Source organism: Heterodontus francisci, chromosome 22 (genome assembly GCF_036365525.1).
Source record: "Heterodontus francisci isolate sHetFra1 chromosome 22, sHetFra1.hap1, whole genome shotgun sequence".
NCBI lineage: Eukaryota > Metazoa > Chordata > Chondrichthyes > Heterodontiformes > Heterodontidae > Heterodontus > Heterodontus francisci.
In genome coordinates, this window is record NC_090392.1 from 35,567,901 (window position 1) to 35,590,509 (window position 22,609).

A 22,609-nucleotide genomic window follows, 5' to 3' on the forward strand; every position below is an offset into this window, starting at 1 on the left:
CGGAGCACCCAGAGGAATCCCACGCAGACACAGGGAGAACTTGCAAACACCACGCAGGCAGTGCCCAGAATTGAAAGCGGGTCGCTGGAGCTGTGAGGCTGCGGTGTGAACCACTGCACACGAGAGCGTGCCCGACTGAATATTGAGTTCAATAATTCCAGAGCATGACGGGGCCCCCATTTTACTTTCATTTTTTGTTATTTTTCATTTTTACATTTTTTACATTTTTTTGTATGTTTATTTTATTTCATCTTAGTTTGTTCAGTTTGCTTACCCACTGTTTTTTTTTCCTGTTTGTACTTGCTGCTGTTCAATTTTCAGTCCATTAACAGTCCTCTCTGTACTAATGCTTTGTCTTTCAACACACCATTAACATATTGTTTGCCTTTGCTCCATGACCTTCTGGTCAGCTATTCTGTGGCCTTGTCCAATCGACACCTTCTCCTTTGTTATCTCTTGCTCCACCCCCGCTTTACTTGCTTCTAACCTTTGACATTTCTAATATTTGCCAGTTCTGAAGAAGGGTCACTGAGCCGAAATGTTAACTCTGCTTCTGTCTCCACAGATGCTGCCAGTCGTGCTGAATATTTCCAGAATTTCTTGTTTTTATTTCAGATTTCCAGCATCCACAGTATTTTGCTTTTATTCATGTATATTCTTCCTCGGTTCAATATGAAGGAGCGCTTTGATATTGAGCGGAGCCGCAGTGCATCTCATTTTCAACGCCACCTTGTTAGTGTTCCTGTTACTTGCCGAATGAAGAACAAAATAAAATGATAATTTGGCAGGTCTGCCTGTTTCCTTAGCTTCAGTTACAGACTCAGCTGTGTCCGTCTTTAAGGGAGGCAAAGTACTCCTGGCGGCTCTGCGTGACGCTGAATAGTTATGTTAATCTGCATCAATAAATCCAGGTATGTCTCTGTTACTGACTGAACAAAACGCTAATAAATCTGTGAGCGACTGTCATAACTTAAATAACTTTTTCCCCTCTGCGTGTCATGAACCTTTACCCCTTGTCATAATTGCGGCTGCATGTTAAGAGCTGGGTTATCAAGGTGCTTAAGACACCAAGAATCTGCTGCAGCAGTGGTTAAATTGAAAAGGATTTTTGCCCCTTTTACCCAAGAAGAAATGTTCAGGAGGAGCAATTTCCCCCAACTTGTTTCCACCGGAGATTCATCATTGCAACTCAAAGAAAGTTTCAGTCACTTGGCTGTTCTGTCAGAGCTGCTCGGAGGTTCAGTGACCCGGATATCATGTGCCTCCGTTTTGCTGAGCCGGTGCTTGGTTTCTTGGGAGATTTGGCCCGGGTTGTGCTATTTTACCTCCCCGAGATGGCCAGTAACCTGTTGATTGAGGCAGCAGACGCCTCTTGCTGCTGACAGCGAGTAATTGGACAGTGCGGGTCAAAATATTGCAGCGTGCCCCTGTCTCAACGACTGTGGAGCTGGTGAAAGTGAATTGCTGATGTGCTTTTACCTCGTCTGAAATGAGACTAAGATTCGCTGTTACTTCGCAAGCTCGTGTTGCAGGTTTCTATTCTAATCTGAGCCAAATAAAGTGTCACTGCTCGGTTTTGAGGAACTTTCTGCAGCATCAGGACTAGAAAAAGGAGCGAGTGCAAGGCATTGTGCACACAATGTGCAAGAGAAAGAGGGCTTTGAGAAATTGTGTTGTGTTCATGGGGAATGTCAATGATTGCATATTTCTTGCGAATAAGTTTGGGTTGGTTTTGAAAATGTTTCTGCCCAGTTTCGAACTCGAGACCGTTTGCGTGTGAAGCAAACGTGATCACCACTACACTACAGAAACTCAACACACTCACAGCGCTGAGGAAGCTGCAAGTATTGTTAAACTATACAGTCTTAATCGATTTGTGGTGCTTGTTTCATTGAAAGGCAATTCCACTGTGACATTTCGCAAGGCTGCAGAGGTATTGACCCAGCCATGGCCGATCAGCAGTGCACAACACATCGCCAGTCCATTCAGGCCATCGTACCATGGCAGTTTTATGAAAGACTTGCCATTTGGGCCCACTTCCTTCGCTCTGCTTTTGTTTGCCTCTCCTTTCATGCAATTATCCAATTCCCTTTTTTTAAAACTCTCCCTTAAGAAACTAAGTTTGTAACAGGTGCAGCAGCTGCTGCAGTGTTAATGCACAGTGTGCCATCATTGACAAAGATTCCCTTCCCCAACCACACCAAGACATCCACTTGGGATTCTTGCCAACTTCTGGATTTCATTTCTCATTATTTACTGATTGCACTGACACATATTTGTGTTTTTAACTCTTTATTTTGATCAAATGAGTCCTTATTTTGCTGAGTTGCTACATACAATGTGATTACCCTCGCAGTAGAATGCGTAACAGAGGCAGTTATATAATGGGGGCGAAGCTTCACTGCAGCTATATAATGTCCTGGTTGGACCCCACCTGGAGTCCTCTGCATAGTCTGGGCATGCCAATTTATATAGTATACAAATTGGCCTTGGTATACAGGGCAGTTCAGATCCAGCAGAATGTTTGCAGAGTTCAAATGGTTAGATTAGGAAGCCATGTCCCCTCTTCCACAGAGACAGCTGTTGGTTTCCACCTGGTGCCTCACTTGTTTCTGAATTTCAAGGTGTAGAATGAAATCAAGCAACGTAACCCAAGTTTGCAATGCATTCCACGCAATCATCAAACACATCATTCCTGTCTTCCTCACCTTAGCTGCACAGCCCTCGAAACGTTGCAATCCATGTAACACAGTATTTGTTCCAGGTTTAGGCTTTCAGTAGGATTATAATAATATCTGTGCCCTCATCTTGAAATGAGATTCTCAGCAATATCCAACACAAATTGAATTGCATAGATGACAGGCAAATATAGGAAAACAGGTCAGTATGCAACACAATTCCATGGTGCCCATTTTCAGATGCACAATAGTCATCTTTTCCAGCAAATGAAAGAATTTTTCAGTGAATCATTTGCAAAGTCAGAGTTAATGGCATTTGTGCTTTTCTTTCTTCTTGTTTTGCAACATCCTGGCGCCTAAATCCAATTCATGTATATTCATGTTTATTGGGGAGACCAAACGCAGACTGGGTGACCGCTTTGCGGAATACGTCGGCTCAGTCCGCAAGCAGGACCCTGAGCTTCCGGTTGCTTGCCATTTCAAGACTGCCCACTGCTCTCATGCTCACATCTCTATCCTGGGATTGCCTCAGTGTTCCAGTGAACATCAATACAAGCTCGAAAAACAGCATCCCGTTGACCGATTAGTTTAGTTTGGTGATACAGCAGTGAAACAGGCCCTTCGGCCCACCGAGTCTGTGCTGACCATCGACCACCCATTTATACTAATCCGACACGAATTCCATATTCCTACCACATCCCCACCTTCCCTATATTTCCCTACCACCTCCCTATACGAGGGGCAATTTATAATGGCCAATTAACCTGTCAAGCAGCCAGTCTTTGGCATGTGGGAGGAAACCGGAGCACCCAGAGGAATCCCACGCAGACACAGGGAGAACTTGCAAACACCACGCAGGCAGTGCCCAGAATTGAAAGCGGGTCGCTGGAGCTGTGAGGCTGCGGTGTGAACCACTGCACACGAGAGCGTGCCGGACTGAATATTGAGTTCAATAATTCCAGAGCATGACGGGGCCCCCATTTTACTTTCATTTTTTGTTATTTTTCATTTTTACATTTTTTACATTTTTTTGTATGTTTATTTTATTTCATCTTAGTTTGTTCAGTTTGCTTACCCACTGTTTTTTTTTTCCTGTTTGTACTTGCTGCTGTTCAATTTTCAGTCCATTAACAGTCCTCTCTGTACTAATGCTTTGTCTTTCAACACACCATTAACATATTGTTTGCCTTTGCTCCATGACCTTCTGGTCAGCTATTCTGTGGCCTTGTCCAATCTACACCTTCTCCTTTGTTATCTCTTGCTCCACCCCCGCTTTACTTGCTTCTAACCTTTGACATTTCTAATATTTGCCAGTTCTGAAGAAGGGTCACTGAGCCGAAATGTTAACTCTGCTTCTGTCTCCACAGATGCTGCCAGTCGTGCTGAATATTTCCAGAATTTCTTGTTTTTATTTCAGATTTCCAGCATCCACAGTATTTTGCTTTTATTCATGTATATTCTTCCTCGGTTCAATATGAAGGAGCGCTTTGATATTGAGCGGAGCCGCAGTGCATCTCATTTTCAACGCCACCTTGTTAGTGTTCCTGTTACTTGCCGAATGAAGAACAAAATAAAATGATAATTTGGCAGGTCTGCCTGTTTCCTTAGCTTCAGTTACAGACTCAGCTGTGTCCGTCTTTCAGGGAGGCAAAGTACTCCTAGCGGCTCTGCGTGACGCTGAATAGTTATGTTAATCTGCATCAATAAATCCAGGTATGTCTCTGTTACTGACTGAACAAAACGCTAATAAATCTGTGAGCGACTGTCATAACTTAAATAACTTTTTCCCCTCTGCGTGTCATGAACCTTTACCCCTTGTCATAATTGCGGCTGCATGTTAAGAGCTGGGTTATCAAGGTGCTTAAGACACCAAGAATCTGCTGCAGCAGTGGTTAAATTGAAAAGGATTTTTGCCCCTTTTACCCAAGAAGAAATGTTCAGGAGGAGCAATTTCCCCCAACTTGTTTCCACCGGAGATTCATCATTGCAACTCAAAGAAAGTTTCAGTCACTTGGCTGTTCTGTCAGAGCTGCTCGGAGGTTCATTGACCCGGATATCATGTGCCTACGTTTTGCTGAGCCGGTGCTTGGTTTCTGGGGAGATTTGGCCCGGGTTGTGCTATTTTACCTCCCCGAGATGGCCAGTAACCTGTTGATTGAGGCAGCAGACGCCTCTTGCTGCTGACAGCGAGTAATTGGACAGTGCGGGTCAAAATATTGCAGCGTGCCCCTGTCTCAATGACTGTGGAGCTGGTGAAAGTGAATTGCTGATGTGCTTTTGCCTCGTCTGAAATGAGACTAAGATTCGCTGTTACTGAGCAAGCTCGTGTTGCAGGTTTCTATTCTCATCTGAGCCAAATAAAGTGTCACTGCTCGCTTTTGCGGAACTTTCTGCAGCATCAGGACTAGAAAGAGGAGCGAGTACAAGGCATTGTGCACACAATGTGCAAGAGAAAGAGGGCTTTGAGAAATTGTGTTGTGTTCATGGGGAATGTCAATGATTGCATATTTCTTGCGAAGAAGTTGGGGTTCGTTTTGAAAATGCTTCTGCCCAGTTTCGAACTGGGGACCTTTTGCGTGTGAGGCAAACGTGATCACCACTACACTACAGAAACTCAACACGTTACAGCGCTGAGGAAGCTGCAAGTATTGTTAAACTATACAGTCTTAATCGATTTGTGGTGCTTGTTTCATTGAAATGCAATTCCACTGTGACATTTCGTAAGGCTACAGAGGCATTGACCCAGCCATGGACGATCAGCAGTGCACAACACATCGCCAGTCCATTCAGGCCATCGTACCATTGCCAGTTTTTTCAAAGACTTGCCACTTGGGCCCACTTCCTTAGCTCTGCTTTTCTTTGCCTCTCCTTTCATGCAATTATCCAATTCCCTTTTTTTAAAACTCTCCCTTAAGAAACTAAGTTTGTAAGAGGTGCAGCAGCTGCTGCAGTGTTAATGCACAGTGTGCCATCATTGACAAAGATTCCCTTCCCCAACCACACCAAGACATCCACTTGGGATTCTTGCCAACTTCTGGATTTCATTTCTCATTATTTACTGATTGCACTGACACATATTTGTGTTTTTAAACTCTTTATTTTGATCAAATGAGTCCTTATTTTGCTGAGTTGCTACATACAATGTGATTACCCTCGCAGTAGAATGCGTAACAGAGGCAGTTATATAATGGGGGCGAAGCTTCACTGCAGCTATATAATGTCCTGGTTGGACCCCACCTGGAGTCCTCTGCATAGTCTGGGCATGCCAATCTATATAGTATACAAATTGGCCTTGGTATACAGGGCAGTTCAGATCCAGCAGAATGTTTGCAGAGTTCAAATGGTTAGATTAGGAAGCCATGTCCCCTCTTCCACAGAGAGAGCTGTTGGTTTCCACCTGGTGCCTCACTTCTTTCTGAATTTCAAGGTGTAGAATGAAATCAAGCAACGTAACCCAAGTTTGCAATGCATTCCACGCAATCATCAAACACATCATTCCTGTCTTCCTCACCTTAGCTGCACAGCCCTCGAAACGTTGCAATCCATGTAACACAGTATTTGTTCCAGGTTTAGGCTTTCAGTAGGATTATAATAATATCTGTGCCCTCATCTTGAAATGAGATTCTCAGCAATATCCAACACAAATTGAATTGCATAGATGACAGGCAAATATAGGCAAACAGGTCAGTATGCAACACAATTCCATGGTGCCCATTTTCAGATGCACAATCGTCATCTTTTCCAGCAAATGAAAGAATTTTTCAGTGAATCATTTGCAAAGTCAGAGTTAATGGCATTTGTGCTTTTCTTTCTTCTTGTTTTGCAACATACTGGCGCCTAAATCCAATTCATGTATATTAATGTTTATTGGGGAGACCAAACGCAGACTGGGTGACTGCTTTGCGGAATACGTCGGCTCAGTCCGCAAGCAGGACCCTGAGCTTCCGGTTGCTTGCCATTTCAAGACTGCCCACTGCTCTCATGCTCACATCTCTATCCTGGGATTGCCTCAGTGTTCCAGTGAACATCAACACAAGCTCGAAAAACAGCATCCCGTTGACCGATTAGTTTAGTTTGGTGATACAGCAGTGAAACAGGCCCTTCGGCCCACCGAGTCTGTGCTGACCATCGACCACCCATTTATACTAATCCGACACGAATTCCATATTCCTACCACATCCCCACCTTCCCTATATTTCCCTGCCACCTCCCTATACGAGTGGCAATTTATAATGGCCAATTAACCTATCAAGCAGCCAGTCTTTGGCATGTGGGAGGAAACTGGAGCACCCAGAGGAATCCCACGCAGACACAAGGAGAACTTGCAAACACCACGCAGGCAGTGCCCAGAATTGAAAGCGGGTCGCTGGAGCTGTGAGGCTGCGGTGTGAACCACTGCACACGAGAGCGTGCCGGACTGAATATTGAGTTCAATAATTCCAGAGCATGACGGGGCCCCCATTTTACTTTCATTTTTTGTTATTTTTCATTTTTACATTTTTTACATTTTTTTGTATGTTTATTTTATTTCATCTTAGTTTGTTCAGTTTGCTTACCCACTGTTTTTTTTCCTGTTTGTACTTGCTGCTGTTCAATTTTCAGTCCATTAACAGTCCTCTCTGTACTAATGCTTTGTCTTTCAACACACCATTAACATATTGTTTGCCTTTGCTCCATGACCTTCTGGTCAGCTATTCTGTGGCCTTGTCCAATCTACACCTTCTCCTTTGTTATCTCTTGCTCCACCCCCGCTTTACTTGCTTCTAACCTTTGACATTTCTAATATTTGCCAGTTCTGAAGAAGGGTCACTGAGCCGAAATGTTAACTCTGCTTCTGTCTCCACAGATGCTGCCAGTCGTGCTGAGTATTTCCAGAATTTCTTGTTTTTATTTCAGATTTCCAGCATCCACAGTATTTTGCTTTTATTCATGTATATTCTTCCTCGGTTCAATATGAAGGAGCGCTTTGATATTGAGCGGAGCCGCAGTGCATCTCATTTTCAACGCCACCTTGTTAGTGTTCCTGTTACTTGCCGAATGAAGAACAAAATAAAATAATAATTTGGCAGGTCTGCCTGTTTCCTTAGCTTCAGTTACAGAATCAGCCGTGTCCGTCTTTAAGGGAGGCAAAGTACTCCTAGCGGCTCTGCGTGACGCTGAATAGTTATGTTAATCTGCATCAATAAATCCAGGTATGTCTCTGTTACTGACTGAACAAAACGCTAATAAATCTGTGAGCGACTGTCATAACTTAAATAACTTTTTCCCCTCTGCGTGTCATGAACCTTCACCCCTTGTCATAATTGCGGCTGCATGTTAAGAGCTGGGTTATCAAGGTGCTTAAGACACCAAGAATCTGCTGCAGCAGTGGTTAAATTGAAAAGGATTTTTGCCCCTTTTACCCAAGAAGAAATGTTCAGGAGGAGCAATTTCCCCCAACTTGTTTCCACCGGAGATTCATCATTGCAACTCAAAGAAATTTTCAGTCACTTGGGTGTTCTGTCAGAGCTGCTCGGAGGTTCAGTGACCCGGATATCATGTGCCTACGTTTTGCTGAGCCGGTGCTTGGTTGATGGGGAGATTTGGCCCGGGTTGTGCTATTTTACCTCCCCGAGATGGCCAGTAACCTGTTGATTGAAGCAGCAGACTCCATTTGCTGCTGACAGCGAGTAATTGGACAGTGCGGGTCAAAATATTGCAGCGTGCCCCTGTCTCAACGACTGTGGAGCTGGTTAAAGTGAATTGCTGATGTGCTTTTGCCTCGTCTGAAATGAGACTAAGATTCGCTGTTACTTAGCAAGCTCGTGTTGCAGGTTTCTATTCTCATCTGAGCCAAATAAAGTGTCACTGCTCGGTTTTGCGGAACTTTCTGCAGCATCAGGACTAGAAAGAGGAGCGAGTGCAAGGCATTGTGCACACAATGTGCAAGAGAAAGAGGGCTTTGAGAAATTGTGTTGTGTTCATGGGGAATGTCAATGATTGCATATTTCTTGCGAAGAAGTTTGGGTTCGTTTTGAAAATGTTTCTGCCCAGTTTCGAACTGGGGACCTTTTGCGTGTTAGGCAAACGTAATCACCACTACACTACAGAAACTCAACACAATTGCAGCGTTCAGGAAGCTGCAAGTATTGTTAAACAATACAGTCTTAATCGATTTGTGGTGCTTGTTTCATTGAAATGCAATTCCACTGTGACATTTCGCAAGGCTGCAGAGGTATTGACCCAGCCATGGACGATCAGCAGTGCACAACACATCGCCAGTCCATTCAGGCCATCGGACCATTGCCAGTTTTTTCTAAGACTTGCCATTTGGGCCCACTTCCTCAGCTCTGCTTTTGTTTGCCTCTCCTTTCATGCAATTATCCAATTCCCTTTTTTTAAAACTCTCCCTTAAGAAACTAAGTTTGTAAGAGGTGCAGCAGCTGCTGCAGTGTTAATGCACAGTGTGCCATCATTGACAAAGATTCCCTTCCCCAACCACACCAAGACATCCACTTGGGATTCTTGCCAACTTCTGGATTTCATTTCTCATTATTTACTGATTGCACTGACACATATTTGTGTTTTTAAACTCTTTATTTTGATCAAATGAGTCCTTATTTTGCTGAGATGCTACATACAATGTGATTACCCTCGCAGTAGAATGCGTAACAGAGGCAGTTATATAATGGGGGCGAAGCTTCAATGCAGCTATATAATGTCCTGGTTGGACCCCACCTGGAGTCCTCTGCATAGTCTGGGCATGCCAATTTATATAGTATACAAATTGGCCTTGGTATACAGGGCAGTTCAGATCCAGCAGAATGTTTGCAGAGTTCAAATGGTTAGATTAGGAAGCCATGTCCCCTCTTCCACAGAGACAGCTGTTGGTTTCCACCTGGTGCCTCACTTGTTTCTGAATTTCAAGGTGTAGAATGAAATCAAGCAACGTAACCCAAGTTTGCAATGCATTCCACGCAATCATCAAACACATCATTCCTGTCTTCCTCACCTTAGCTGCACAGCCCTCGAAACGTTGCAATCCATGTAACACAGTATTTGTTCCAGGTTTAGGCTTTCAGTAGGATTATAATAATATCTGTGCCCTCATCTTGAAATGATATTCTCAGCAATATCCAACACAAATTGAATTGCATAGATGACAGGCAAATATAGGAAAACAGGTCAGTATGCAACACAATTCCATGGTGCCCATTTTCAGATGCACAATAGTCATCTTTTCCAGCAAATGAAAGAATTTTTCAGTGAATCATTTGCAAAGTCAGAGTTAATGGCATTTGTGCTTTTCTTTCTTCTTGTTTTGCAACATACTGGCGCCTAAATCCAATTCATGTATATTCATGTTTATTGGGGAGACCAAACGCAGACTGGGTGACCGCTTTGCGGAATACGTCGGCTCAGTCCGCAAGCAGGACCCTGAGCTTCCGGTTGCTTGCCATTTCAAGACTGCCCACTGCTCTCATGCTCACATCTCTATCCTGGGATTGCCTCAGTGTTCCAGTGAACATCAACACAAGCTCGAAAAACAGCATCTCGTTGAGCGATTAGTTTAGTTTGGTGATACAGCACTGAAACAGGCCCTTCGACCCACCGAGTCTGTGCTGACCATCGAACACCCATTTATACTAATCCGACACGAATTCCATATTCCTACCACATCCCCACCTTCCCTATATTTCCCTACCGCCCTTCTATACGAGGGGCAATTTATAATGGCCAATTAACCTATCAACCAGCCAGTCTTTGGCATGTGGGAGGAAACCGGAGCACCCAGAGGAATCCCACGCAGACACAGGGAGAACTTGCAAACACCACGCAGGCAGTGCCCAGAATTGAAAGCGGGTCGCTGGAGCTGTGAGGCTGCGGTGTGAACCAGTGCACACGAGAGCGTGCCGGACTGAATATTGAGTTCAATAATTCCAGAGCATGACGGGCCCCCATTTTACTTTCATTTTTTGTTATTTTTGTTTTTTACATTTTTTTGTATGTTTATTTTATTTCATCTTAGTTTGTTCAGTTTGCTTACCCACTGTTGTTTTTCCTGTTTGTACTTGCTGCTGTTCAATTTTCCGTCTATTAACAGTCCTATCTGTACGAATTCTTTGTCTTTCAACACACCATTAACATATTGTTTGCCTTTGCTCCATGACCTTCTGGTCAGCTATTCTGTGGCCTTGCCCAATCTACACCTTCTCCTTTGTTATCTCTTGCTCCACCCCCGCTTTACTTGCTTCTAACCTTTGACATTTCTAATATTTGCCAGTTCTGAAGAAGGGTCACTGAACCGAAATGTTAACTCTGCTTCTGTCTCCACAGATGCTGCTAGACCTGCTGAGTATTTCCAGAATTTCTTGTTTTTATTTCAGATTTCCAGCATCCACAGTATTTGGCTTTTATTCATGTATATTCTTCCTCAGTTCAATATGAAGGAGCGCTTTGATATTGAGCGGAGCCGCAGTGCATCTCATTTTCAACGCCACCTTGTTAGTGTTCCTGTTACTTGCCGAATGAAGAACAAAATAAAATGATAATTTGGCAGGTCTGCCTGTTTCCTTAGCTTCAGTTACAGAATCAGCTGTGTCCGTCTTGAAGGGAGGCAAAGTACTCCGAGCGGCTCTGTGTGTCGCTGAATAGTTATGTTAATCTGCATCAATAAATCCAGTTATGTCTCTGTTACTGACTGAACAAAACGCTAATAAGTCTGTGAGCGACTGTCATAACTTAAATAACTTTTCCCCCTCTGCGTGTCATGAACCTTTACCCCTTGTCATAATTGCGGCTGCATGTTCAGAGCTGGGTTATCAAGGTGCTTAAGACACCAAGAATCTGCTGCAGCAGTGGTTAAATTGAAAAGGATTTTTGCCCCTTTTACCCAAGAAGAAATATTCAGGAGGAGCAATTTCCCCTAACTTGTTTCCACCGGAGATTCATCATTGCAACTCAAAGAAAGTTTCAGTCACTTGGCTGTTCTGTCAGAGCTGCTCGGAGGTTCAGTGACCCGGATATCATGTGCCTATGTTTTGCTGAGCCGGTGCTTGGTTTTTGGGGGGATTTGGCACGGGTTGTGCTATTTTACCTCCCCGAGATGGCCAGTAACCTGTTGATTGAGGCAGCAGACGCCACTTGCTGCTGACAGCGAGTAATTGGACAGTGCGGGTTAAAATAATGCAGCGTGCCCCTGTCTCAACGACTGTGGAGCTGGTGAAAGTGAATTGCTGATGTGCTTTTGCCTCGTCTGAAATGAGACTAAGATTCGCTGTTACTTTGCAAGCTCGTGTTGCAGGTTTCTATTCTAATCAGAGCCAAATAAAGTGTCACTGCTCGGTTTTGAGGAACTTTCTGCAGCATCAGGACTAGAAAGAGGAGCGAGTGCAAGGCATTGTGCACACAATGTGCAAGAGAAAGAGGGCTTTGCGAAATTGTGTTGTGTTCATGGGGAATGTCAATGATTGCATATTTCTAGCTAAGAAGTTTGGGTTCGTTTTGAAAATGTTTCTACCCAGTTTCGAACTGGGGACCTTTTGCGTGGAAAGCAAATGTGATCACCACTACACTACAGAAACTCAACACAGGTGCAGTGCTGAGGAAGCTGCAAGTATTGTCAAACTATACAGTCTTAATCGAGATGTGGTGCTTGTTTCATTCAAATGCAATTCCACTGTGACATTTCGCAAGGCTGCAGAGGTATTGACCCAGCCATGGACGATCAGCAGTGCACAACACATCGCCAGTCCATTCAGGCCATCGTACCATTGCCAGTTTTTTCAAAGACTTGCCATTTGGGCCCACTTCCTTAGCTCTGCTTTTCTTTGCCTCTCCTTTCATGCAATTATCAAATTCCCTTTTTTTTTAGACTCTCCCTTAAGAAACTAAGTTTGGAAGAGGTGCAGCAGCTGCTGCAGTGTTAATGCACAGTGTGCCATCATTGACAAAGATTCCCTTCCCCAACCACACCAAGACATCCACTTGGGATTCTTGCCAACTTCTGGATTTCATTTCTCATTATTTACTGATTGCACTGACACATATTTATGTTTTTAAACTCTTTATTTTGATCAAATGAGTCCTTATTTTGCTGAGTTGCTACAGACAATGTGATTACCCTCGCAGTAGAATGCATAACAGAGGCAGTTATATAATGTGGGCGAAGCTTCACTGCAGCTATATAATGTCCTGGTTGGACCCCACCTGGAGTCCTCTGCATAGTCTGGGCATGCCAATTTATATAGTATACAAATTGGCCTTGGTATACAGGGCAGTTCAGATCCAGCAGAATGTTTGCAGAGTTCAAATGGTTAGATTAGGAGACCATGTCCCCTCTTCCACAGAGACAGCTGTTGGTTTCCACCTGGTGCTTCACTTGCTTCTGAATTTCAAGGTGCAGAATGAAATCAAGCAACGTAACCCAAGTTTGCAATGCATTCCACGCAATCATCAAACACATCATTCTCGTCTTCCTCACCTTAGCTGCACAGCCCTCCAAACGTTGCAATCCATGTAACACAGGATTTGTTCCAGGTTTAGGCTTTCAGTAGGATTATAATAATATCTGTGCCCTCATCTTGAAATGAGATTCTCAGCAATATCCAACACAAATTGAATTGCATAGATGACAGGCAAATATAGGAAAACAGGTCAGTATGCAACACAATTCCATGGTGCCCAATTTCAGATGCACAATAGTCATATTTTCCAGCAAATGAAAGAATTTTTCAGTGAATCATTTGCAAAGTCAGAGTTAATGGCATTTGTGCTTTTCTTTCTTCTTGTTTTGCAACATACTGGCGCCTAAATCCAATTCATGTATATTCATGTTTATTGGGGAGACCAAACGCAGACTGGGTGACCGCTTTGCGGAATACGTCGGCTCAGTCCGCAAGCAGGACCCTGAGCTTCCGGTTGCTTGCCATTTCAAGACTGCCCACTGCTCTCATGCTCACATCTCTATCCTGGGATTGCCTCAGTGTTCCAGTGAACATCAACACAAGCTCGAAAAACAGCATCTCGTTGAGCGATTAGTTTAGTTTGGTGATACAGCACTGAAACAGGCCCTTCGACCCACCGAGTCTGTGCTGACCATCGAACACCCATTTATACTAATCCGACACGAATTCCATATTCCTACCACATCCCCACCTTCCCTATATTTCCCTACCGCCCTTCTATACGAGGGGCAATTTATAATGGCCAATTAACCTATCAACCAGCCAGTCTTTGGCATGTGGGAGGAAACCGGAGCACCCAGAGGAATCCCACGCAGACACAGGGAGAACTTGCAAACACCACGCAGGCAGTGCCCAGAATTGAAAGCGGGTCGCTGGAGCTGTGAGGCTGCGGTGTGAACCAGTGCACACGAGAGCGTGCCGGACTGAATATTGAGTTCAATAATTCCAGAGCATGACGGGCCCCCATTTTACTTTCATTTTTTGTTATTTTTGTTTTTTACATTTTTTTGTATGTTTATTTTATTTCATCTTAGTTTGTTCAGTTTGCTTACCCACTGTTGTTTTTCCTGTTTGTACTTGCTGCTGTTCAATTTTCCGTCTATTAACAGTCCTATCTGTACGAATTCTTTGTCTTTCAACACACCATTAACATATTGTTTGCCTTTGCTCCATGACCTTCTGGTCAGCTATTCTGTGGCCTTGCCCAATCTACACCTTCTCCTTTGTTATCTCTTGCTCCACCCCCGCTTTACTTGCTTCTAACCTTTGACATTTCTAATATTTGCCAGTTCTGAAGAAGGGTCACTGAACCGAAATGTTAACTCTGCTTCTGTCTCCACAGATGCTGCCAGACCTGCTGAGTATTTCCAGAATTTCTTGTTTTTATTTCAGATTTCCAGCATCCACAGTATTTGGCTTTTATTCATGTATATTCTTCCTCAGTTCAATATGAAGGAGCGCTTTGATATTGAGCGGAGCCGCAGTGCATCTCATTTTCAACGCCACCTTGTTAGTGTTCCTGTTACTTGCCGAATGAAGAACAAAATAAAATGATAATTTGGCAGGTCTGCCTGTTTCCTTAGCTTCAGTTACAGAATCAGCTGTGTCCGTCTTGAAGGGAGGCAAAGTACTCCGAGCGGCTCTGTGTGTCGCTGAATAGTTATGTTAATCTGCATCAATAAATCCAGTTATGTCTCTGTTACTGACTGAACAAAACGCTAATAAGTCTGTGAGCGACTGTCATAACTTAAATAACTTTTCCCCCTCTGCGTGTCATGAACCTTTACCCCTTGTCATAATTGCGGCTGCATGTTCAGAGCTGGGTTATCAAGGTGCTTAAGACACCAAGAATCTGCTGCAGCAGTGGTTAAATTGAAAAGGATTTTTGCCCCTTTTACCCAAGAAGAAATATTCAGGAGGAGCAATTTCCCCTAACTTGTTTCCACCGGAGATTCATCATTGCAACTCAAAGAAAGTTTCAGTCACTTGGCTGTTCTGTCAGAGCTGCTCGGAGGTTCAGTGACCCGGATATCATGTGCCTATGTTTTGCTGAGCCGGTGCTTGGTTTTTGGGGGGATTTGGCACGGGTTGTGCTATTTTACCTCCCCGAGATGGCCAGTAACCTGTTGATTGAGGCAGCAGACGCCACTTGCTGCTGACAGCGAGTAATTGGACAGTGCGGGTTAAAATAATGCAGCGTGCCCCTGTCTCAACGACTGTGGAGCTGGTGAAAGTGAATTGCTGATGTGCTTTTGCCTCGTCTGAAATGAGACTAAGATTCGCTGTTACTTTGCAAGCTCGTGTTGCAGGTTTCTATTCTAATCAGAGCCAAATAAAGTGTCACTGCTCGGTTTTGAGGAACTTTCTGCAGCATCAGGACTAGAAAGAGGAGCGAGTGCAAGGCATTGTGCACACAATGTGCAAGAGAAAGAGGGCTTTGCGAAATTGTGTTGTGTTCATGGGGAATGTCAATGATTGCATATTTCTAGCTAAGAAGTTTGGGTTCGTTTTGAAAATGTTTCTACCCAGTTTCGAACTGGGGACCTTTTGCGGGGAAAGCAAATGTGATCACCACTACACTACAGAAACTCAACACAGGTGCAGTGCTGAGGAAGCTGCAAGTATTGTCAAACTATACAGTCTTAATCGAGATGTGGTGCTTGTTTCATTCAAATGCAATTCCACTGTGACATTTCGCAAGGCTGCAGAGGTATTGACCCAGCCATGGACGATCAGCAGTGCACAACACATCGCCAGTCCATTCAGGCCATCGTACCATTGCCAGTTTTTTCAAAGACTTGCCATTTGGGCCCACTTCCTTAGCTCTGCTTTTCTTTGCCTCTCCTTTCATGCAATTATCAAATTCCCTTTTTTTTTAGACTCTCCCTTAAGAAACTAAGTTTGGAAGAGGTGCAGCAGCTGCTGCAGTGTTAATGCACAGTGTGCCATCATTGACAAAGATTCCCTTCCCCAACCACACCAAGACATCCACTTGGGATTCTTGCCAACTTCTGGATTTCATTTCTCATTATTTACTGATTGCACTGACACATATTTATGTTTTTAAACTCTTTATTTTGATCAAATGAGTCCTTATTTTGCTGAGTTGCTACAGACAATGTGATTACCCTCGCAGTAGAATGCATAACAGAGGCAGTTATATAATGTGGGCGAAGCTTCACTGCAGCTATATAAAGTCCTGGTTGGACCCCACCTGGAGTCCTCTGCATAGTCTGGGCATGCCAATTTATATAGTATACAAATTGGCCTTGGTATACAGGGCAGTTCAGATCCAGCAGAATGTTTGCAGAGTTCAAATGGTTAGATTAGGAGACCATGTCCCCTCTTCCACAGAGACAGCTGTTGGTTTCCACCTGGTGCTTCACTTGCTTCTGAATTTCAAGGTGCAGAATGAAATCAAGCAACGTAACCCAAGTTTGCAATGCATTCCACGCAATCATCAAACACATCATTCTCGTCTTCCTCACCTTAGCTGCACAGCCCTCCAAACGTTGCAATCCATGTAACACAGGATTTGTTCCAGGTTTAGGCTTTCAGTAGGATTATAATAATATCTGTGCCCTCATCTTGAAATGAGATTCTCAGCAATATCCAACACAAATTGAATTGCATAGATGACAGGCAAATATAGGAAAACAGGTCAGTATGCAACACAATTCCATGGTGCCCAATTTCAGATGCACAATAGTCATATTTTCCAGCAAATGAAAGAATTTTTCAGTGAATCATTTGCAAAGTCAGAGTTAATGGCATTTGTGCTTTTCTTTCTTCTTGTTTTGCAACATACTGGCGCCTAAATCCAATTCATGTATATTCATGTTTATTGGGGAGACCAAACGCAGACTGGGTGACCGCTTTGCGGAATACGTCGGCTCAGTCCGCAAGCAGGACCCTGAGCTTCCGGTTGCTTGCCATTTCAAGACTGCCCACTGCTCTCATGCTCACATCTCTATCCTGGGATTGCCTCAGTGTTCCAGTGAACATCAACACAAGCTCGAAAAACAGCATCTCGTTGAGCGATTAGTTTAGTTTGGTGATACAGCACTGAAACAGGCCCTTCGACCCACCGAGTCTGTGCTGACCATCGAACACCCATTTATACTAATCCGACACGAATTCCATATTCCTACCACATCCCCACCTTCCCTATATTTCCCTACCGCCCTTCTATACGAGGGGCAATTTATAATGGCCAATTAACCTATCAACCAGCCAGTCTTTGGCATGTGGGAGGAAACCGGAGCACCCAGAGGAATCCCACGCAGACACAGGGAGAACTTGCAAACACCACGCAGGCAGTGCCCAGAATTGAAAGCGGGTCGCTGGAGCTGTGAGGCTGCGGTGTGAACCACTGCACACGACAGCGTGTCGGACTGAACATTGAGTTCAATAATTCCAGAGCATGACGGGCCCCCATTTTACTTTCATTTTTTGTTATTTTTGTTTTTTACATTTTTTTGTATGTTTATTTTATTTCATCTTAGTTTGTTCAGTTTGCTTACCCACTGTTGTTTTTCCTGTTTGTACTTGCTGCTGTTCAATTTTCCGTCTATTAACAGTCCTATCTGTACGAATTCTTTGTCTTTCAACACACCATTAACATATTGTTTGCCTTTGCTCCATGACCTTCTGGTCAGCTATTCTGTGGCCTTGCCCAATCTACACCTTCTCCTTTGTTATCTCTTGCTCCACCCCCGCTTTACTTGCTTCTAACCTTTGACATTTCTAATATTTGCCAGTTCTGAAGAAGGGTCACTGAGCCGAAATGTTAACTCTGCTTCTGTCTCCACAGATGCTGCCAGACCTGCTGAGTATTTCCAGAATTTCTTGTTTTTATTTCAGATTTCCAGCATCCACAGTATTTGGCTTTTATTCATGTATATTCTTCCTCAGTTCAATATGAAGGAGCGCTTTGATATTGAGCGGAGCCGCAGTGCATCTCATTTTCAACGCCACCTTGTTAGTGTTCCTGTTACTTGCCGAATGAAGAACAAAATAAAATGATAATTTGGCAGGTCTGCCTGTTTCCTTAGCTTCAGTTACAGAATCAGCTGTGTCCGTCTTTAAGGGAGGCAAAGTACTCCGAGCGGCTCTGTGTGACGCTGAATAGTTATGTTCATCGGCATCTATAAATCCAGGTATGTCTCTGTTACTGACTGAACAAAACGCTAATAAGTCTGTGAGCGACTGTCATAACTTAAATAACTTTTTCCCCTCTGCGTGTCATGAACCTTTACCCCTTGTCATAATTGCGGCTGCATGTTAAGAGCTGGGTTATCAAAGTGCTTAAGACACCAAGAATCTGCTGCAGCAGTGGTTAAATTGAAAAGGATATTTGCCCCTTTTACCCAAGAAGAAATATTCAGGACGAGCAATTTCCCCCAACTTGTTTCCACCGGAGATTCATCATTGCAACTCAAAGAAGGTTTCAGTCACTTGGGTGTTCTGTAAGAGCTGCTCGGAGGTTCAGTGACCCGGATATCATGTGCCTACATTTTGCTGAGCCGGTGCTTGGTTTATGGGGAGATTTGGCCCGGGTTGTGCTATTTTACCTCCCCGAGATGGCCAGTAACCTGTTGATTGAGGCCGCAGATGCCACTTGCTGCTGACAGCGAGAAATTGGACAGTGCGGGTCAAAATATTGCAGCGTGCCCCTGTCTCAACGACTGTGGAGCTGGTGAAAGTGAATTGCTGATGTGCTTTTGCCTCGTCTGAAATGAGACTAAGATTCGCTGATACTTAGCAAGCTCGTGTTGCAGGTTTCTATTCTAATCTGAGCCAAATAAAGTGTCACTGCTCGGTTTTGAGGAACTTTCTGCAGCATCAGGACTAGAAAGAGGAGCGAGTACAAGGCATTGTGCACACAATGTGCAAGAGAAAGAGGGCTTTGAGAAATTGTTTTGAGTTAATGGGGAATGTCAATGATTGCATATTTCTTGGTATGAGGTTTGGGTTGGTTTTGAAAATATTTCTGCCCAGTTTCAAAGGCGGGAATTTTTGCATGTGAGGCAAACGTGATCACCACTACACTACAGAAACTCAACACAGTTGCAGCGCTGAGGAAGCTGCAAGTATTGTTAAACTATACAGTCTTAATCGATTTGTGGTGCTTGTTTCATTCAAATGCAATTCCACTGTGACATTTCGCAAGGCTGCAGAGGTATTGACCCAGCCATGGACGATCAGCAGTGCACAACACATCGCCAGTCCATTCAGGCCATCGTACCATTGCCAGTTTTTTGTAAGTCTTGCCATTCGGGCCCACTTCCTTAGCTCTGCTTTTCTTTGCCTCTCCTTTCATGCAATTGTCCAATTCCCTTTTTTAAAACTCTCCCTTCAGAAACTAAGTTTGTAAGAGGTGCAGCAGCTTCTGCAGTGTTAATGCACAGTGTGCCATCATTGACAAAGATTCCCTTCCCCAACCACACCAAGACATCCACTTGGGATTCTTGCCAACTTCTGGATTTCATTTCTCATTATTTACTGATTGCACTGACACATATTTGTGTTTTTAAACTCTTTATTTTGATCAAATGAGTCCTTATTTTGCTGAGATGCTACATGCAATGTGATTACCCTCGCAGTAGAATGCGTAACAGAGGCAGTTATATATTGGGGGCAAAGCTTCACTGCAGCTATATAATGTCCTGGTTGGACCCCACCTGGAGTCCTCTGCATAGTCTGGGCATGCCAATTTATATAGTATACAAATTGGCCTTGGTATACAGGGCAGTTCAGATCCAGCAGAATGTTTGCAGAGTTCAAATGGTTAGATTAGGAGACCATGTCCCCTCTTCCACAGAGACAGCTGTTGGTTTCCACCTGGTGCCTCACTTGCTTCTGAATTTCAAGGTGTAGAATGAAATCAAGTAACGTAACCCAAGTTTGCAATGCATTCCACGCAATCATCAAACACATCATTCCCGTCTTCCTCACCTGAGCTGCACAGCCCTCGAAACGTTGCAATCCATGTAACCCAGTATTTGTTCCAGGTTTAGGCTTTCAGTACGTTTATAATAATATCTGTGCCCTCACCTTGAAATGAGATTCTCAGCAATATCCAACACAAATTGAATTGCATAGATGACAGGCAAATATAGGAAAACAGGTCAGTATGCAACACAATCCCATGGTGCCCATTTTCAGATGCACAATAGTCATCTTTTCCAGCAAATGAAATAATTTTTCAGTTTATCATTTGCAAAGTCAGAGTTAATGGCATTTGTGCTTTTCTTTCTTCTTGTTTTGCAACATACTGGCGCCTAAATCCAATTCATGTATATTCATGTTTATTGGGGAGACCAAACGCAGACTGGGTGACCGCTTTGCGGAATACGTCGGCTCAGTCCGCAAGCAGGACCCTGAGCTTCCGGTTGCTTGCCATTTCAAAACTGCCCACTGCTCTCATGCTCACATCTCTATCCTGGGATTGCCTCAGTGTTCCAGTGAACATCAACACAAGCTCGAAAAACAGCATCCCGTTGACCGATTAGTTTAGTTTGGTGATACAGCAGTGAAACAGGCCCTTCGGCCCACCGAGTCTGTGCTGACCATCGACCACCCATTTATACTAATCCGACATGAATTTCATATTCCTACCACATCCCCACCTTCCCGATATTTCCCTGCCACCTCCCTATACGAGGGGCAATTTATAATGGCCAATTAACCTATCAAGCAGCCAGTCTTTGGCATGTGGGAGGAAACCGGAGCACCCAGAGGAATCCCACGCAGACACAGGGACAACTTGCAAAAACCACGCAGGCAGTGCCCAGAATTGAAAGCGGGTCGCTGGAGCTGTGAGGCTGCGGTGTGAACCAGTGCAAACGAGAGCGTGCCGGACTGAATATTGAGTTCAATAATTCCAGAGCATGACGGGGCCCCCATTTTACTTTCATTTTTTGTTCTTTTTCATTTTTACATTTTTTACATTTTTTTGTATGTTTATTTTATTTCATCTTAGTTTGTTCAGTTTGCTTAACCATTGATTTCTTTCCTGTTAGTACTTGCTGCTGTTCAATTTTCAGTCCATTAACAGTCCTCTCTGTACTAATGCTTTGTCTTTCAACACACCATTAACATATTGTTTGCCTTTGCTCCATGACCTTCTGGTCAGCTATTCTGTGGCCTTGTCCAATCTACACCTTCTCCTTTGTTATCTCTTGCTCCACCCCCGCTTTACTTGCTTCTAACCTTTGACATTTCTAATATTTGCCAGTTCTGAAGAAGGGTCACTGAGCCGAAATGTTCACTCTGCTTCTGTCTCCACAGATGCTGCCAGACCTGCTGAGTATTTCCAGAATTTCTTGTTTTTATTTCAGATTTCCAGCATCCACAGTATTTTGCTTTTATTCATGTATATTCTTCCTCAGTTCAATATGAAGGAGCGCTTTGATATTGAGCGGAGCCGCAGTGCATCTCATTTTCAACGCCACCTTGTTAGTGTTCCTGTTACTTGCCGAATGAAGAACAAAATAAAATGATAATTTGGCAGGTCTGCCTGTTTCCTTAGCTTCAGTTACAGAATCAGCTGTGTCCGTCTTTAAGGGAGGCAAAGTACTCCTGGCGGCTCTGCGTGACGCTGAATAGTTATGTTAATCTGCATCAATAAATCCAGGTATGTCTCTGTTACTGACTGAACAAAACGCTAATAAATCTGTGAGCGACTGTCATAACTTAAATAACTTTTTCCCCTCTGCGTGTCATGAACCTTTACCCCTTGTCATAATTGCGGCTGCATGTTAAGAGCTGGGTTATCAAGGTGCTTCAGACACCAAGAATCTGCTGCAGCAGTGGTTAAATTGAAAAGGATTTTTGCCCCTTTTACCCAAGAAGAAATGTTCAGGAGGAGCAATTTCCCCCAACTTGTTTCCACCGGAGATTCATCATTGCAACTCAAAGAAACTTTCAGTCACTTGGCTGTTCTGTCAGAGCTGCTCGGAGGTTCAGTGACCCGGATATCATGTGCCTACGTTTTGCTGAGCCGGTGCTTGGTTGATGGGGAGATTTGGCCCGGGTTGTGCTATTTTACCTCCCCGAGATGGCCAGTAACCTGTTGATTGAGGCAGCAGACGCCTCTTGCTGCTGACAGCGAGTAATTGGACAGTGCGGGTCAAAATATTGCAGCGTGCCCCTGTCTCAACGACTGTGGAGCTGGTGAAAGTGAATTGCTGATGTGCTTTTGCCTCGTCTGAAATGAGACTAAGATTCGCTGTTACTTAGCAAGCTCGTGTTGCAGGTTTCTATTCTAATCTGAGCCAAATAAAGTGTCACTGCTCGGTTTTGAGGAACTTTCTGCAGCATCAGGACTAGGAAAAGGAGCGAGTGCAAGGCATTGTGCACACAATGTGCAAGACAAAGAGGGCTTTGAGAAATTGTGTTGTGTTCATGGGGAATGTCAATGATTGCATTTTTCTTGCGAAGAAGTTTGAGTTCGTTTTGAAAATGTTTCTGCCTAGTTTCGAC

The 22,609-nt window shown here is 43.9% G+C and overlaps 5 non-coding genes across 5 annotated transcripts; all 5 read right to left on the bottom strand.

The window, feature by feature from the left end:
* Positions 1-1,739: 1,739 nt before the first annotated feature.
* trnav-cac (transfer RNA valine (anticodon CAC)) lies at positions 1,740-1,812 on the bottom strand. Its single transcript has one exon. It is a non-coding gene; the product is annotated as a tRNA-Val (tRNA).
* Positions 1,813-5,219: 3,407 nt separating this feature from the next.
* On the bottom strand, positions 5,220-5,292 carry trnav-cac (transfer RNA valine (anticodon CAC)). Its single transcript has one exon. It is a non-coding gene; the product is annotated as a tRNA-Val (tRNA).
* Positions 5,293-8,698: 3,406 nt separating this feature from the next.
* On the bottom strand, positions 8,699-8,771 carry trnav-aac (transfer RNA valine (anticodon AAC)). Its single transcript has one exon. It is a non-coding gene; the product is annotated as a tRNA-Val (tRNA).
* A 3,397-nt stretch (positions 8,772-12,168) lies between these two features.
* Positions 12,169-12,241, bottom strand: trnag-ucc (transfer RNA glycine (anticodon UCC)). The gene has a single exon. It is a non-coding gene; the product is annotated as a tRNA-Gly (tRNA).
* Positions 12,242-15,639: 3,398 nt separating this feature from the next.
* Positions 15,640-15,712, bottom strand: trnag-ucc (transfer RNA glycine (anticodon UCC)). The gene has a single exon. It is a non-coding gene; the product is annotated as a tRNA-Gly (tRNA).
* Positions 15,713-22,609: the final 6,897 nt, after the last annotated feature.